The sequence below is a fragment of the Diabrotica undecimpunctata genome, chromosome 6, assembly GCF_040954645.1.
Source record: "Diabrotica undecimpunctata isolate CICGRU chromosome 6, icDiaUnde3, whole genome shotgun sequence".
In the NCBI taxonomy this organism is placed as follows: domain Eukaryota; kingdom Metazoa; phylum Arthropoda; class Insecta; order Coleoptera; family Chrysomelidae; genus Diabrotica; species Diabrotica undecimpunctata.
Window position 1 is genome coordinate 114,688,517 of NC_092808.1, and position 18,408 is coordinate 114,706,924.

Here is an 18,408-nt window from a genome sequence, read left to right on the forward strand (position 1 = left end):
TTTTAAGTTCACTGAATATGGACTGATAAGTCTGAAAACGTTTTGAACGAAATAATGCGACCAAAATGGTTTTATATCTGTTTACCCAGGACGAATTATATAAATTGCTAATTAAAAAACTGAAAATACCAGACCACTAAAAATTTGTAACTGATGCAATCATTTCGCCTCATACATCTTCACTCAAATTGTATTTTGATAAATTTAATTATTTTATTTAACTTGAGCATACACATATGTGTTGATAAAGCACTAATAAGAAAATAGTAGTACCTATATATAATTTGTAAAAATTCTTCAATACAAGGCTCGTTACCTCATCTCTATCTTACAAAATAAATTTTGTACGCCATTGGAAGACCAGGAATAACTCAGAATGGTCATCACCATTTCCTTGAATTTAGTGTCTAAACTATACTACAGATAGTTTTCAACTTTAACCACTCTATAGTTTTGACAAATAAAATTAATAAATAAAAATAAATTAAATATAAATACATTGTTAAATATAGTATTTGTTTTGTTTACATTACACTAGCCAGTACGGCGTGATTTATTATGTGTTTAGTGTATTTATATTGTTTTTATTTCTATTATTAGTGTCTGTTTGCGCTGTGAATGGTCCAGGGGGTTTGAGTATGCACTTTTATGTCCTCTCGGCACCTTGGCGTTTTGTAATGTTTTTTCCGTATCCGTAGACAATTAGTAAATTGATATTGCTTTCTTTAGTTTATAACACACCGATCTACTCCAACTCTCTGTCATTATCATGATTGAAATATTACTTTAGCCGTCGTTTTTGGATAAACTGTCTATTCCCGAAAAGTGAAATATAACAGGCAGGTTTTAAAATTCAGCGAATTACCTATATAAAATTCAAAGCTTAAAAAACTTTTACCGGGAAGCCATTTCCAAATTGTCGCATTGACGACATGCGTGACTTAAACGTTTTGATTTAAATCGTATAAATTGAACGATGACGTTTGTGTAAAGAAGCAATAATTGAATTATGACGTCTGTGGGTCTGTGCAAAGAACCAATAGAGTTTATATCAATATACCACATTTTTTTTACACTTCTCCATTAATGATACAGCTACAGATAGCCAATTACTTATTAAATAGATGCAATTGTAATTTATGAAACACAAAAAAATAGATTATATCAGTACACAAAATTTGATTTGGAATAATGTATGAGTTAGATGAATCATTGTTAATTAAGCCTGTGTGTCATATTTTAACAAACCGATCACACAAATTAAGTTTATCCAATGTGCCAACAAAAAGTTAACTAGTGATGTAATTTTTTTGTAAATGTGTTGTAAGTTAAAGTAGGAATATAGTACAAATATTGTTAAAGACACAAATAATAATTTGAATGCTTTAAAGCAGTATTTGGAATAAATCAAGATGATTTGACCTGCCCCTCAATTCTTTTAACTTTTTCTCAACTTTTTTAAGTTTAAGACGTTTACATTTTTCGATGTATATTTAAAACTAGTACGTAGTTCTTGACTAATTGCTTATAAAATATATATGAAAGTCCAACAAATTGGGTAGATAATATACATTAAATAAAAGTTTTTTCCGATCACAGGAAAAGTTATAAATGTACCACATCAAGGACAACTTAACATGGAGTTGTAGTTTTATTTTCCAGACTTTTAGTAACCCAAAAAAATGTAATTATTGTTTCGTGTTCACTCACGTAACATGCTATATGTATAAAACTTTTAATTAATAAACTAATTTTTGTTAAGTAGTTAAACTTGTTTACTTCCTTTATCAATATCGGTAACAAAAATCTAATTTTTTGCATGTTTTGTAGTCTGGGGCGGAAATTGTTTATTAATAAAATCGATATCCACCTACATAACCGTTACGATGATTACTGTTGAACATTGTCTTTGGTCGTTTTGATAACATACTTATAGTCATATTTTTTTAAAAATCTTGATGTGGGTGTAACAACGGTTTCTTTTTTACAGTAATTTGATTATGGTAAAATCTCGAAGAAGAAAGCAATATTAATTTTATTAACAGAGTTATATTAAAATGTAGCATGTCCATACTGAAATATATCAGCAGTACAATATTTATCCGCATCTTTTAACTTGTCCTTGATTATTGACCTGCGTTTCGATTTTCGATATTCCTTTCTTGTTGACCCACCATATCTATCAGAACTGCATTATATATTATAAGTTGTTAGGCAAAATATTCATGTTATAGTTTAAATCTAAACATATAAAAAAACTATCGACGCATGTTGTACACGGAGAAAAAACGAAGAGTATAGACGTCTTAAAAGAGAGAGAAAAACGTATACATCGACGTAAGAAGAGGGAATACGAACAAAATACTCTCAATGAGATACAAAGTTTATTCGATAAAAATGAAACGAGGAAATACAGTTTTCAGCAATCCATAAACTAATAGCACTTATATGGCAGAATGAATTGGTACCAGAAGAGTGGCTAAAGGGAATAATACGTCCGTTGCATAAAAAGGGTGATCAACTTTACTGTAAGAACTATAGAGGCATTACTCTGTTAGCATCTGCGTATAAAATCCTCGACAATGTATGGTTTGAAAGACTTAAACATTCTACAAAGGATATTATTGGTCAATATCAATGCGGATTTACCGCTGGAATGTCACCTACACATCAAATTCAAGCACATAGGCAGATTCTAGAAGTCACTGAATATAACATAGATACACACCATCTCTTCGTCGACTTCAAAGCAGCCTATGACAGTGTGAAAAGGACTGCATTATACAATGCAATGATAGACTTTGGGATCCCACCTAAGTAAGTTCTTCTTCTTCTTCACGTGCCATCTCCGCGACGGAGGTTGGCAATCATCATGGCTATCATGGCTATTCATCATTTCTATTCTAAGTAAGTTAAGTTGACCCAACTAACAATGCAAAACGTAAGCTCATGCTTTAGAATTGAAGGAGAAAACTCTACGTTCTTTGACATTAATAATGGTCTAAGACAGGGGGACGCGCTGCCGTGTCTCCTCTTTAATATTGCCTTGGTAAAGGCAGACAATTAAATATGACAGGAACTATTTTTAATAGATCGACGCAAATTCTCGCATTCGATGAAGATATAGTTATAGTGGGCAGAAGTATCAGAGACATGGTGCAATGTTTTACAAGGCTTGCGGACGCGGCAAGTGAATTAGGACTTGTGTTAAACGAGGAAAAAACCAAATATATGTTGGTTTCTAAAAATCCGCAATATCCAACAGAGAATTCAAATTAACAACCATACTTTTGAGCAAGTCAAATAATTCACATATCTTGGATCGCTAGTAAACGCAACAAACACGACAAGCGACGGAATAAAAAGACGCATAGCAATAGCAAACACAACTGTTTACGGTCTCCAGAAACATTTAAAAAATAAAAATATAAAACGTGCAATAAAGCTCAATATTTACAAGACCTTAATAAGACCGGTTTTGAAATATGGGCTGAAACTTGGACCTTATCTCAAAATGATAAAAGACTTCTTGGTATTTTTGGGGCCGTAAATGAAAATGGGCTATGGCGTCGAAGATACAACTTTGAACTATATCAGTTATACACCGATCCAGATATTGTGAAATTCGTTAAAGTGCAGAGACATAGATGGGCTGGACACATTGCTAGGATGTCAGATCACGAATACAAGAAGAGATTAACATTTTAAAAATCAGAGGACACAAGAAGCAGAGGACGACCACGAAGGAGATGGATTGATGATTTGGAAGAAGACCTACAGATTCTAAGAGTCAGAAGACGGAGGAAAATAAATCTACTTTACCTTTCTTCTAAAAAAAAATTAGCCATACCGAACATTATTTCTTTAAATTATCAACATCATAAGAATTTTTTTATTTATTTCTATTCTAGAATAGTTTAGTTTTCGATCAGGAACATATTTGTTTTATGTTTAAAAATTCCGGCGTATTTGATTTACACAAAGCACTCAGAGTTTCTTTTTATTTCGAGATTTTTTACAACTTGTGCTAATTTATTATGACCTTAGTTTTTAGCATAGTAATTTACCACATAATAGTATCGTTAAATTTTCATCGCCTTGCGTATAATTTAGATTGCCTCCTTGGATTATTAGATAAATTTAGAGGAACCAATATTATTGACGAAATATAAAAAAAAAAACGGAAATCGAAAAAGCATGCTCTGCCTGGCGTGCTCCGATGCTAAGTTGAATATAAGGTCGCTATATAACGAATGAAACAAAAAATTTTACTCTAATTCTACTATTGGTATTGTATAGGTCAAAATAAAAATGGCTTGAAGGCTTATATCTCGCAAGCGAGAAATGCTAGGAATCCATTAGAAATATATCCGTCTTAAAAATGTCATTTTAATCAGTTTCCATCTAAAGTCCATACAGAGAACCCATCGGAGGGTCAACAACCGCCAAATTGGGAGTCTGACGTTGCAATGCAGGGTATCTGTTAAAAATTTTAACATCACACCAACTTATTAAAGATGTAATAAACAACAAATTTTGTACCATTTTAAGGGTTTTTACTGAATGATGTACACCTGGTAAATGTAATGATGATGGACTAGTTAGTCCGAAAACGTTCTGTTGTTATGCAGCCCGAAAGGGTCTTTTTAATTATATAGCTTTTATAGGACTTTTAAATTAAAATTTTGTTATTATATTATTATTAAAAATAAATTGTTTGTTTTGATTTGTGCTAAAAGAGTATAAATACCATACCGCTTCTTTTTACTTAGAAAGGCTTTAACTTTAAAGCCTGCCATAAAAATAAATAAAATCAAACGAATCAATAAACTGAACAGTATTATTAACACTATAAAGTATAAAGAAGATATTTATATTAAAAGGAATATACACTAAAAACTATTGCCTTAATATAGAAAGCAAAATTGAAGATAAACGTGAACAAGGTAGAAGAAAAATAAATATCCTGGCAGAAAAAAAATTTAATCCATATTTACTTACAATAGCAGATGAAATTTTAACGTTTTAACGTTAAACTTCAGAGACTTCGATGTGCTGGTTATGCAGCTAGAATGAAGAATGAAAGATTGTCAAAAAGAGCCCTAGATAGTAAAATGCAGGGCGCAAGACCAAAGGGAAGGCAACGGATGGGAGGATGAAATGGCAGCGGACGCGCAAAATTTGCTAGATGTGAGAACCTGGAGATGATCGGCGCTGGACCGGCAAGGCTCTATTTGGGCTATAGCGCCATTGGAGAGAGAACAGACAAAATAATATCCTAATGAGTTGTTGACATTTTTCCAAAATAAAAAATAAATATAAAAATAGAGAAGTTTTACGGGAAATGTCTGTGAGATTATTATGAAAATTGTAAAATAGGTTATTGTGATTTACTGTCGAACGAATAAAATAAAAAGTGCCGGAGTAGTGTGAATTAATGATACAGCTAAACAATAACAAATCTTGTATTGTACAAATAGCTGTAATTTAAATCGAAATGAATACAATTTTGCAGGATGCAAATGCCACGGAATGTAACAAGTCATCTGGCAATGAACCAAAAAGTACAGTTAATGTTTTTATGTTTTGCATCAATCACTATTACGCCAATCTAAAGCACTGTTAAAAAAATCCTTAATGTTTCCAAGAAATATATATATATATATATATATATATATATATATATATATATATATATATATATATATATATATATATATATATATATATATATATATTGTGACGATTGGGGTTTATAGAAAATAATTTATAAATTATATACTACATAATATTAGATATTAAAAGTATTTGTTTATTTTAATAAGTTATATACTAGAGAATTTAATAAAAATTATTTATGTGAGGGCATTTTTAAGAAATTAGCATATAATAATTGTAAAAAGTTGTATTTTAATGTTGTAAATATATTTAAGTGAGCCATGTGCATAGGCAACCAACTATACAGTAAATTGACAGACAGAAATTAATCATAATACGAATATAAAGTGGGGTTATAATAATAATATATTGTTTAAAATGTGTATTTTATTAAATTAGAGTGTTAGTTACTAATTTAAATGTTTATTCTGATCTGAAAAGCCTAAATGTCAACAAAATTATCAATAGGACATGAACGAATTCTCCAGAATGCAGAATTTGACCATTGTTTACGGTCGAACATTCTCGAAATAATGGTTATGTCTGTGGAACGAACATATATTTTTTTCGAGAACATCGATATAGAAGAAATAGAACTAAATCGAACATGATCTCTTACCAGATGTTTCTGGAACATCCGAAAAGATATAAATACCCGTGATTTGGATTCAAGATGACAGTTTTAGTAAGTCAGTCAGGCCAGTTTATTATGAAAGTTAGTAGAAGATAGACTCATTAAGTTAGTGAAGTCAATTGTTCAGAATTTTCAAGATAGTGCAGTCAGAAAAGTTTTAGTAAGAAAGTAGGTCCAGTCCATTCAGTTACAAATAGTCCAATTGTTTAATATAGTGAGTTAAATGAAGATTAAAAATTATGCATATATTTTAATGCACATTTATAATTATACACAAATAATTATTGAAGATTAAAAAAGTAATAGTATAAATCAACTTATAATAATTGGATATTGGTATATTGAAAAGAAGAATAAATATAAATGCTGTTTTGCTGGTTTGCTTGGTGGTTTATAAATGATGGTGAAGAAAAATATATCTTAAATTGGTAGAAGCTGATAATTGGAAAAAGTAATTTCACAAAAACAAGGATAACCGAAGTACGAAGACATTCAGTGGTGATTAGAATCTATATAGTGGAAAACAGTTCATTTAGGCATTCAGTGAAAGAAAGGTACAAAATTTTGTTAATATAATTTAGTTAGTGTCATAACAATTTCAATTTTGAAGATAGTTTGTTTACATTTTACATTGTCTATAGAATTTAATTAGTTTTATAAGAATATCAATTTAAAGATAGTTTATTTTAAATTTACATTGGCTAGGTTAGATATATATATGTGTGTTTCATAATAGTTATAATAAAGATAATTTAAAAAAGTACTTACAAACTAATTCTTTGAGAACCGCGATTAAAACCCTATATTATTAAAAACACTCATTGCTCATCATTCAAACAAACAATACATCATAACAATATATATATATACAGTGTGATCCATTTAGATTGGAATACCTATACAAAATTTTAAGTTTAACCAATTAGCTGATTTTAACCAATTTTTTTTTCAAATATCATGTATTAAAAGCTCTATTTCGGAGTATAATTTAAAATACACTAGGAAACTAAAGTTCCTGTAGCTGGCTGTATACCATGTATCAGAAAATTTTTTATTTCAAATCGTTAGTAAAAGGTATATAATAAAATACCCAAACAGGCTATATCACAAATACATTAAAGAACGTTTTCGGAATGTAAATTCCATCATCAGTGTAACCTGAAAGTATATAACCACTTTAATTATTATTATTTTTAAAATAATTTTAATATAAACTCTCACAAACAACGCTTGAATGGACCGTCGATTTTGAATGTCAGTTACGCGCGCGAAATCAATGTTCAATAAAATTTGTATTAGCTCGACGGTAAAAATTAAAGTGGTTATATACTTTCAGGTTACACTGATGATGGAATTTACATTCCGAAAACGTTCTGTAGTGTATTTGTGATATAGCCCGTTTGGGTATTTTATTATATACCTTTTACTAAGGATTTGAAATAAAATAATTTAAAATGTTCATTCAAATCTACGACATCCAGCGCATACTACGATACTTTTTCTTACTCGAAAACGGAGAATTTTTAATTAAAAAATTCCTACGAACCTGAATTTGCAGTGACTTTAAATAGCTATGAAAAACATTATTATTAATAACGAAGTTATGACAACTTTAAATTTACAATTTTTAAACTCACTAAGCTACGAGCCATAAAAGAACACCCTATATGTCAGATAGCCGTGAAAATTATTATTATCTTTAAAATAATTTTAATATAAAAACTCACATAAAATATCACAAACAACGCTTGAAGGGACCGTCGATTTTGAATGTCAGTTACGCGCGCGAAATCAATGTCCAATAAAATTTATATTAGCTCGACGGTAAAAATTCGATATCTTTTGATTCAAGTGTTCTACACTATCAAGTGACTAGCCACTATGAACTTTAGATTATTAGAGCTTAATCTTAAAAACCTACAGCATAAAATTTTAGTTTTAAGTTTTGAAATATGTTTAAAAAACGTTGAATAACTGAAAAAAACTTTCACATAACAAACGATCTAAAACGTTTAAAACTTTAATTTTTTCAATTACACTATTACGTTTTTCAAAAGAACAAACCTTCTGTTATAAACTACATCCAAAAATCGTCTTCTTGGGGGCATTTCATGTGACGTGCGATCGTCTGTAATGTAAAACATTAAATTTTACGTTTTTAATTCATATTTCAAATGCCTCATATTTGTTGCCAAAAATCAAAATTTGAAATTTCATATTATAGGTTTTCAAGATTGATCTCTAAAAATGGAAACTTTACTACGAATGGTCAATGAAAGTGATCAATTCTATTTATCTCGCGAGAATCGTAAAAATGGCAAAAATCGCGCCACGTTTATTTATTTAACACATTTATAAAAACTGAGTTTATTCGCGGCAAAATACAAAAACTTCATACGAAAGCTGCACTCTTTACCTTTAAAACACATCTTGATTTTTGTCGATGGGATATTTGGATCAAAAGATATCGAATTTTTTCCGTCGAGCTTATACAAATTTTATTGAATATTGATTTCGCGCGCGTAACTGACATTCAAAATCGACGGTCGCTTCAAGCGTTGTTTCTCAGAGACCGATTCATTCTACACAAAAAGTGCTAATAAACATTTTGTTTAAAATGATCTCAGCTACATTTTTTATTTGAAACATTTTTTTCTACGGCATACAGATTCTTGGAAAATCAATTTTTTTGCTTTTTTACCCCCTACAAGGGGGGTTTTTGGAGGAAGCTCGGAGATAAAAGTGGTAAAATTTTTGCATTTTTTTTGAGGTCCCAAAATTAATATTCTCCTCAAAATTCAGCTTGTTCGTATGATTTTTAGGGGTCAACTCTCCAACGACTGGACTATAATGTTAAGTACTAATAGCAGAAATTATTGTTAGGTTGTTTTTACAGCTACAAAATTGCCGTGTATTCATTTTTCTTCGTTTTATTATTACCACGATATTGTAACATCTCTAACCAAAGGTATATTAAAAATATAACATTTTTCTTTAAAGAATGTAAGTGGTATTTAATAAAAGACGAAAAAGAATAGCTGATTTTTATTTTTGTATTATATATAGGTGACCTAATGTTAAAAACACGCGGCTAAAAACTTGTAATTAGGGCAATAAAGGTAAAAATAAAAAAACAACAACGGGGTTAAATTTTTGGGTGTAAATCAAGCCTTTAAAATGTCTGTTTTTGTTTTAAATCAATATGCCGCCAGTGCTTCGTTAAAATATAAATTCGATTTAAATAGGAAAATACTGAATTAATACAACATTTGACGTTGTCAATGTATTTATTTGGTAGAAATTTATGAAAGCAGGATGTTTCCGTCTAAACACAAACAGTACCGAGAATAATTATTTCGATAAGTCAAAAAATTTGCATCTGACCGGAATATTTAAAGAATCGAACAATAAACAAAGTACCGTTCAAAATATGAAGTGGGCATATCTAGATCTCCGATAATTTATTTGTATGAATTTTCGTTGCTCTGAATGTTTGTGAAATTGTTTTGTTATTGCTGGTGTGAAAGAAAGTAGGCTGTATTTAACATTCGATTTAATGTGTGTATTTTTGTTCGTTTTTTACAAGTTAAACGAATATCACGAGCAAATAGTATTATTTAAGATCGGCCAGAAAATATGCAATTTCTGGACAATTTTTTGTCAAGAAAATAATGTTTGACTGGTCAAAACCAGAACATGAGCGTTACGGGCCGCCAAAAGCTTTTTTCGATTCCTATTTTTTATCTTTCCAATCGATGTTTGATAATACAGTCGGCCTTGATGTCTTTACTATGATAACAACGTTGCGATTTATTATGAAGTGACAGTTAATTTTTAATTTGTTGTTTGTCAAACTGGTTTCGAGAGTTCGCAAATTTAAAAAATATGAATTTAGATTTTGAATTGTCCACAAGAAGGGCACAGGAAATAGAATTCCAGGAGAAATTTTGAAAGCAGCAAAGAAAACGAAAAAGAAGAAGCTCGTTAATATGACAATGTTATCTAGGATAAGGAAACAATGTTGATAGTACACTAATAACACTGCGTGGTTGACGTGGATTGTATGTTTCTAAACAAAAACATGTTTTTAATTAAAATCCACATAACCAAGACGAATACCACCAGAACATTTATTGTAAATCTCGAAGGAGATTTGCAACTTTATAGCAATTATTTGCAATTGAGACCACCGCATACCAAACATAAAAGGCTATTTTTTTTAATGGGAGTGTTCAACCCTAGTTTAGCACTGCATTCTGTAGGAAAAGTCGCTAGCAAAATCTTAAATTAGAAAATCCGGAATTCAGAGATCACTTCTTTCGTCGAAGCTCAGCAACTCTACTCGTAGATGGAGGAGATGATATTATAAATTTAAAACGTCACGGGTATGGAAATCCTCCTGTAGCAGAAGGCCAGCTTGAAGATTCAATAAAAAAGTTGATATAGCAAACAAAATCCATGCAGGATGTTCCAAAAACAATATACAGGAAACTAATTTTGTTAGTAACGCTACAAAAAATAATTTGCAAAGAATATTTTACTACTCCTGCCCAGGGCTTCCCCTTTAAAACCCCCCCTCGTAAGGAAGGAACGGAAAACATCGATTTACCAACAATCGGTACGCCGTAGAAAAAAATGTTTAAAAATGTTTATTAGCACTTTTTATATAGAATGAACCATTCTCTGAGAAACAACGCTTGAAGGGCCCGGCGATTTTAAATGTCACTAACGCGCGAAATAATTTTTTTAAATAAAACTTGTATTAACTCGACGGTAAAAATTTGATATCTTTTGATCAGAGCGTCCTATCGACAAAAAATAAAATGGGTTTTAAAGACAAAGAGTGCAGCTTTCGTATGCAATTTTTGTATTTTGCCCAATTAAAGTCAGTTTCTCTAAAGCTGTTAAATAAATAAACTTTCGCGCGTTTCGCGAAATTTCCATTGTTAGAGTCTAATCTTTCAAATGTAAAACATGAAATTTTGATCTTGAGTTTCGGCAACAAATAAATATAAGGCATTTGAAATAGGCCTAAAAACGCTGAATTTAAACTTTTACAATACAAACGATCTCACGTCACAGGAAATGGTTCCATGAAGACGGCATTGGGTGGCATTTATAGCTGAAGTAGTGCAGATTCGAAAACCGTACCTATGAAATAGAAGAGAGAAAAACGCGACTTTCCAGTCTTATAACGTAAATTATTATTTCTTGTACAACAACTTATTTCTTTTAAATATATTTCCTCAGTACTATTACTCGTCTCAACGTAAATATAATAATCATAAGACATGATTATTGTACCATCTTTTTTTTAACTTTTTTTTTGCTTTCTACGATATTCCAGTGATTCCTCTGTGTTGTTTTCGACGTACGTCGAAACAATCTATTTGCATGTTACTGGAAACGCAAGGTACAACTTAAGGAAACCAGAAGAAATTTCCTGCAATGATAGACACATATCCAAATGCTACGAGTAATAGATTTCGAGAAAACTCCAGTAATGTTTTTTATCTAACAAAAGGTTTTTCCCGCCTGGTACAAATCATTTAAAATCCTACCAAGAGAACATTACCGTTCAAATTTGGGACATTTGCAACATTGCACATGTGCAACATTTCAGTGCGCTGCTTTACCTTTCTTTATTGTTAATAGTGAAAATAGCGCAAAGTATTTTAACGGTCTATATCCAGAGGGAACGTTTTGCAGACGATACAGCCCTTTTTGCAAATAGCCAAGAAGAGTTCATTGATCTCATACGACTGGTTGATTAAAACGAAAGTCAAATATTTGGTCTGCAGTTAAACATGTCAAAGACAAAGATCATGATAGTGGATAGACTACAACAATCATCCACATATAATCACGATTGACCGGTTTGAGGTTGTGAGCTCTTATTATTTCTGTCTGGGATAATTGATCACAAACACAGGGCCACTACAGGCAGAAATAAAACGTAGATGTGATCTAGCAAAAGTCGCCATAGAAAAAATGACCAAAATATGGAAGGAGTCTCAAATTTCACGAACTCTCAAAATGAGGTTGATCAACTGCTTAATATTCCCAATAATGACATACAGTTGTGAAATTTGGACCCTACGACAAGCGAAAAGAAGAAAGATAGACGCCACTGAAATGTTCTGTTGGAGAAGAATGTTACGAGTTAGCAAACGTCTATCCAGCAAAGTCCATCTCCAACAATTAAAATACTTTGGACATTTTATGAGAGCACAGAAAACATAGAAATAGGTATTTATTATCCAAAGAAATATAGGATCTTTTTAAAATCTGGATCAACGGATCTAGATCGCTTAAGAGACCTAGATCAGTATTTCGGGTTATTCGGATCTTTACTGATGCAACTACCATCTATAGACCTCATTATTTAGGAATAAACATGTACTGGATGGTTAGATAAAGAGAAATAAAAATAAAATTTGTGGTTATATCAATTATTAATCGCACACGAAAATCGATACTGTAAAATTACTATTCTTCTAAAGAAAGTGGCAGATACAGTTCTAGTATCATGTTCGAACCGCGTATTAAAAGACCCAAGTCCTAATAAGTTCGACAACCAGGTCTTTCGGGTTAAATTTCGTGAACGACCCATCACTAATATTTCAGCTTCACCAGATCTTAGTGCTATTGAAAGTATATGGAACCTGATTAAAGTTAAAGTGGGGCCAGAGCCACGAAGGTTTGATTCGATCAGTTTTACCTAGATCACCATTACCGAATTTAGGACTTTCAGAGGTGAGATTGGGAAAGACAAAAAGATATTCTTATCACAGCTGTGGAACTTGAAGGAATTATTTTACGGTGCGCATGCGCATATCCACAAGAAAATTAGATAATAGTTGTCAATCTCCACTGGGACTTAGACTACATACAGAGAAAGATTTATGGTTTACCTTGAATATACCTTTACGTGTGTGTAGAACACGAAAATATTACGTGCTTTATTAAAAATGTTATATGACCGAGATGAATTCAGCGTGTAAAATCAATAAAAAGTAACTTATTGACACCTTCTCGTATATATCGGCCATATTTTAGAAGTAATAGCGCTACTCTAATGTACACAAAGACAATCACAACGTTAAAATATTAAATGTTAGTATAGTGGATCGAAAAACTTTTTGACAAGGAAGTATGAATAATATTCGTCAATATATTTGAATATTAACTCGAGGTTAGGGATATTTTTTGCCATGTACAAGGTTGAACATTTAAATTTGGAAATGTTAATTCTGATAATATTAGCAGTTAATATAAATATAGTTATAAGTTATAAAATTTTTAGTAGTTTTTAGAAGAAGCTTTTGGATGTTATCGTTTTATTAGAAAAAAATTATGTAGTTGCGACAGGTAGGAAATCATAGAGGTTAATTTCTATCGATGAATAATTAACATATTACGTCTCTTACATAGTCGTTCTTCATTTCTGCCCACGATTGTCTAATATCCGCTTTTCTGTGTCATGTTTTACCTTATGTCATAGTCCCATCTTAAATTTGGACGTCTTCGTGGTATCTTGACGCCTTTTGGATACCGCAGTGTAATTATAGTGAATTATCCATTTTACTGTCATTTTAAAGATCTAATTCTGAGGATTAAATCAGTGACCTTGCTTTTCTGTCTTATCCATTCTGTCCTTTTTCGATCTCTCTTTGATATATCTAGCATGCATCGCTCCATTTACCTTTAAGTAACTTTGAGTTTCTATATTCTTTTCTCTACTCTTTCTTTAGTGTCCAAGTTTCGCAGCCGTATGTAATGATTGGTAGTATACACTGATCGAATACTTTTTTCTTCAGGTGGAGTGGCATCTTCGATTTGAATATAACTGCATTTCTACCACAAGATGCCCAAGCCAGTTTTATTCTTCTGTTGATTTTTGCGAGTAAGGAGCCAGATGTATGTATTAATTGTCCCAGGTATACATACTCGTCTACTGTATTAAGTGCAGTGTTGTTTAGGACATCCACTAGCTCGTTGTACATGGTTTTTGTTTTTGTTAAGTTCATTTTTAGGCCAACTTCATTGCTGGCTGCATTTGGGTCGCTTATAGGTTCTTGTAGTTCTGCAGGATTATTAGCAATCAGAACGATGTCGTCTGCAAATATTAGATGACTAAGGTATTCTTAATCAATGTTCTATTTCTGCCTTGGGGTATATAGAATTGAAAATCTTCTTGAAGTTAATGCTTCTATGAAGGTTAATGCTAGCGGTATTTCATCTTCTTTAGCTCTCATTAGTTCTCGAAGCTTATGGATATGATCCAGGGTACTGAATTTGTTGTTGATGATCTTTGCGAATATCTTGTATATGATTGGTAGTAGACTTATAGGTCTGTAATTTTTGATATCCTCTTTGCTATCTTTCTTATGAATGAGATCTATGTTGGCTGTATTCCAGTAGTCTGGTATACATCTTGATCTTTAGCAGTTCGTAAATATGCCTGTTATAAACGCCTATGGAATACGCCTGTTAGGAACGCCTATGATTTACGACCGTTTTATGAGTTTGAGGCATATTTCGTGCTCTCAACAATTTGTGAACGAAGAATAGGATTTTCCAGGTTTTTTTACTAGCGTTTTTAAGCAGTTCCACTGTTATGCCATCTAATCCAGCTGCTTACCGCTTTTTATATTTGTAATTGTCGATTCTACTTCTTCCGGAAGGACTTCTGGTACATTTATTTTTTTTTACTTCCAATTTTTAACACTGTTAATAAATTAATCCGAAATAACAGAGGTTTATACAGTGGTCTCTATCGACTATATAGTTATTATATAGTTGATGACACAAAGTAAGCTAACAATGGATATTCCAAAAATAAAAGATATGGCGACTTATCAAAAACTAAAAACAAATTAATACAAAAATTAATGAAGTGAAGGATAAAATCTTAACATCAGGTGATGTCGATGAAAAGTGATCTCACATACAAAAGGCATTATTTGAGGCGGGCGAAGAAATGCTACAACCAGAAAAGGTGTATAAAAAACAGAAGTGGATGACCTCAGAATTCTAACACTAATGGAAGAGAGAAGAAAAGGGGACGAATGAACTAAGTTACAAAGAACTACATAGAAAAATATTGAAGATAAAGGAGACTAAAGCGAAATGGTTAAGGAATCAATGCATTGAAATAGAACAAGAAAATATGTGAGTTTTAATATACAAATAAAAAAAATAAAAGAATTAACAAATACCGAAAGAAAAAGTGTATTATTGAATATCCACAAGGAATCTAAGTTCCCGTAGTTTGGCTGTATACCATATATAACAAAAATTTTTATTAAAAATCCTTTATAAATTATATAAGTTTATAAAGGATTTTTAATAAAAAATTTTATTATTATATATATTTATTATATAAAAATTAAAAAATTATTGAAGTTAATGACGGCAATCTTATCACAGATATCAAAGATAGACTTAAATTGTGAGAAGAGTGTGTGAGAAGAGAACTTAAAGAGTACGAAGCCATTAAGGCAATCAAAGTGCAAAAACTGGAATACAGGGATTACCGAATACACTGTATTACCAGGGATGAAAAGTAGATACGAAATACTAAGACATATCATGTAAGGAAAGATCAAAAATAAGAGAAATGTTTACCCAAGGAGAATTTTCTAGCTGAGAAACCTTCGAGAATGGTATAATTGTAGCTGAGTAGATATCTTCAGGGCAGCCGCAAACATAGTACGAATAGTTCGGAAAGAGAAAATCGATCTCCGATAGAAGGAGGAAAATTAAAATTTTATTTTTTGCTATAACTTTCACGTTTGTAAACATTTATGTATAAAAATTTACAGCTGGGTACTTTTAAATATGAGAAATTATAATTTGATGTACACTTTGATGTAATTGATAGAGGGCGCCACTTATGCCACATGTGTGGTATAAATTTCCACTTAACTTTTTTGCTCTTTAAGATACCTGTATTTGGGAATAAAAATATTAAAGATACATTATTTTGACAAAAAAAAGGTATACTTGTTAATAACTTCAAAACTCAACAGTTTTCTAGATAATTGCATTTTAAAAATCAGCTGCATAATTCTGATCTAAGGCAATTACTCCAGGCAACGAAGAAAAAATAGACAAAAACATTAATACTTCTGAATTTTGGTATAAAATACCTTTAACTAAAGTTAATAGTTAACGAAATATTAAATAAAATAAATATATCAGCAGGATAATTAATAATAGGATTTGACAAAATAACAGAATAATAGGATTTGACATCAAACGTTTTACGTTTTATGTTAAATTAAAGTCATAATCAAAACATTTTGTTTAGAAATCAAATTAAGAAATAGTTAAACTAAATAACATAACTTTTTGTCAAAGTAAGTGTTTTATAAATATGTTTACATTTTCTTTATCAATATATCCAATATATTCCATAAAAGATCGTCTCATATTAAATAGCACCATTGATTCTAAAGAAACTGCTGCAGTATTTATTTCTTCCCATAGTTCGTTGCAAATGTTTATGGGATTCTTATAGACACGTTGATTTAATGCGCCCCATACTCCAAAATTAAGCGGATTAAATTCGGGGCTACGTAGTGGCTATAATGTATAATGGATGAATATATCGATGACATTACTTATTCATATGATTACGTTACAGCTTACTAGTAACTATAATTACATCTCGAACAAATGGACTATTATGATTTACTAACGAACTAATATTATGCTGAACTAAATTGCCTGTGTATTTATTATATTTATAACAATATCGGTTATTAGGACAACGATGATGTTTTTGCAAAAATGCTGAGTCTTTCAGGTTAGATTTGTAGCAAGAGGATTATGAAACAGGACACATAATATGTGTTATTCAATACCTGTGCTCTAGTTTCTATTTGTCCTAATAAAAATGGGTAAACAGTTCACCTAATGAACAATAAGTATTCTTTTCGGATTTTTTATGAATTAAATAATTATATCAATATCTCACCACCTTGCCAAGGAATATGACTACCACGACCAATCCAACGTTCAAAAAAGTTGTATTTAAGTTAGTTCTAACTGCCTTCTCTCTAGAATGTGGTTGTGTATCATCTTGCATAAACCACATATTTTGGGTTTTTAGCATTTTACAATAGAGAAAAAGTAATCAAACGCCATTATAGAAACTTAAGAAGCGATAGCAAAGGGAAATTGTAAACATGATGACGGCCAACGTCTGAATACGGACACGGCTCCTAAAGAAGAAGATGAAATATATTTTCTTCAATAAGATATTTAGCACATATAACAAAGCATTTTGTGATGTTACATTATCATCTTTGAGTTGTTTTAATAAGAATAAACTATGAATTATGCTTATCTACAGGTATTCAGTACTTTACCGCACAAATTTCAAACTAAGAATTATTGTGCAACTGACTTAAAAAATGCATTTATCTCAAAAACGGTTAAATTTTCAGGTTACTAACAAGTATAGCTTTTCTTTATAAAAATAATGTATCTTTAATATTCTTTAACACAAATAGAGCTAACTTAAAGAGCAAAAAAGTTAAGCGCAAATTTATGCCAACCATGTGGCATATGTGGCGCCCTCTATTAGTTACATTAAAGTAGGTATACAATTATAATTTATCCTACGCAAAAGCATCCAACTGTAAATTTTTGTGCAAAAATATTTACAAACGTAAAAGTTATAGCGAAAAATATAATTTTAAATTTCCACTTTAACACCCTGTATCTTTTTTAATATCAACATTTTATTAAAGCAAGTAGGCTTAAATCGTAATATTTTAAAGTGCAGAATCTACGGTTTCTGTTTGTACAATTACTTAAGGACCACCCTGTATATAAACAGATGTTGTTGACAGTTTATAACAGTTGTAATTGAAATTTTGAAGTCTAGTATAGTTGTCAGTCTGTAAAAGTATTGTAAACAAATTGGTGTTCAATGAAGTTATTTTAAAGTAGTGTAACAATACAAAACTTTTTTTCGCTACAAAAAATTATCCGCGTACATAACGAAAACAGTTTTTCTTGAAAATGTCACAAAGTACAACTCAACATAAAAACAATAATCAAATTTACAGTACATTTGAATTTAAAGCTTATAAAAATAAATA

At 30.9% G+C, this 18,408-nt stretch overlaps 1 protein-coding gene across 3 annotated transcripts in view; it reads right to left on the reverse strand.

Annotated features, from left to right (window-relative positions):
• The window catches only part of rdx (BTB/POZ and MATH domain-containing protein rdx), a 264,099-nt gene that overhangs the window by 134,336 nt on the left and 111,355 nt on the right, over positions 1-18,408 (reverse strand). The gene's annotated exons all lie outside the window — the stretch shown is intronic.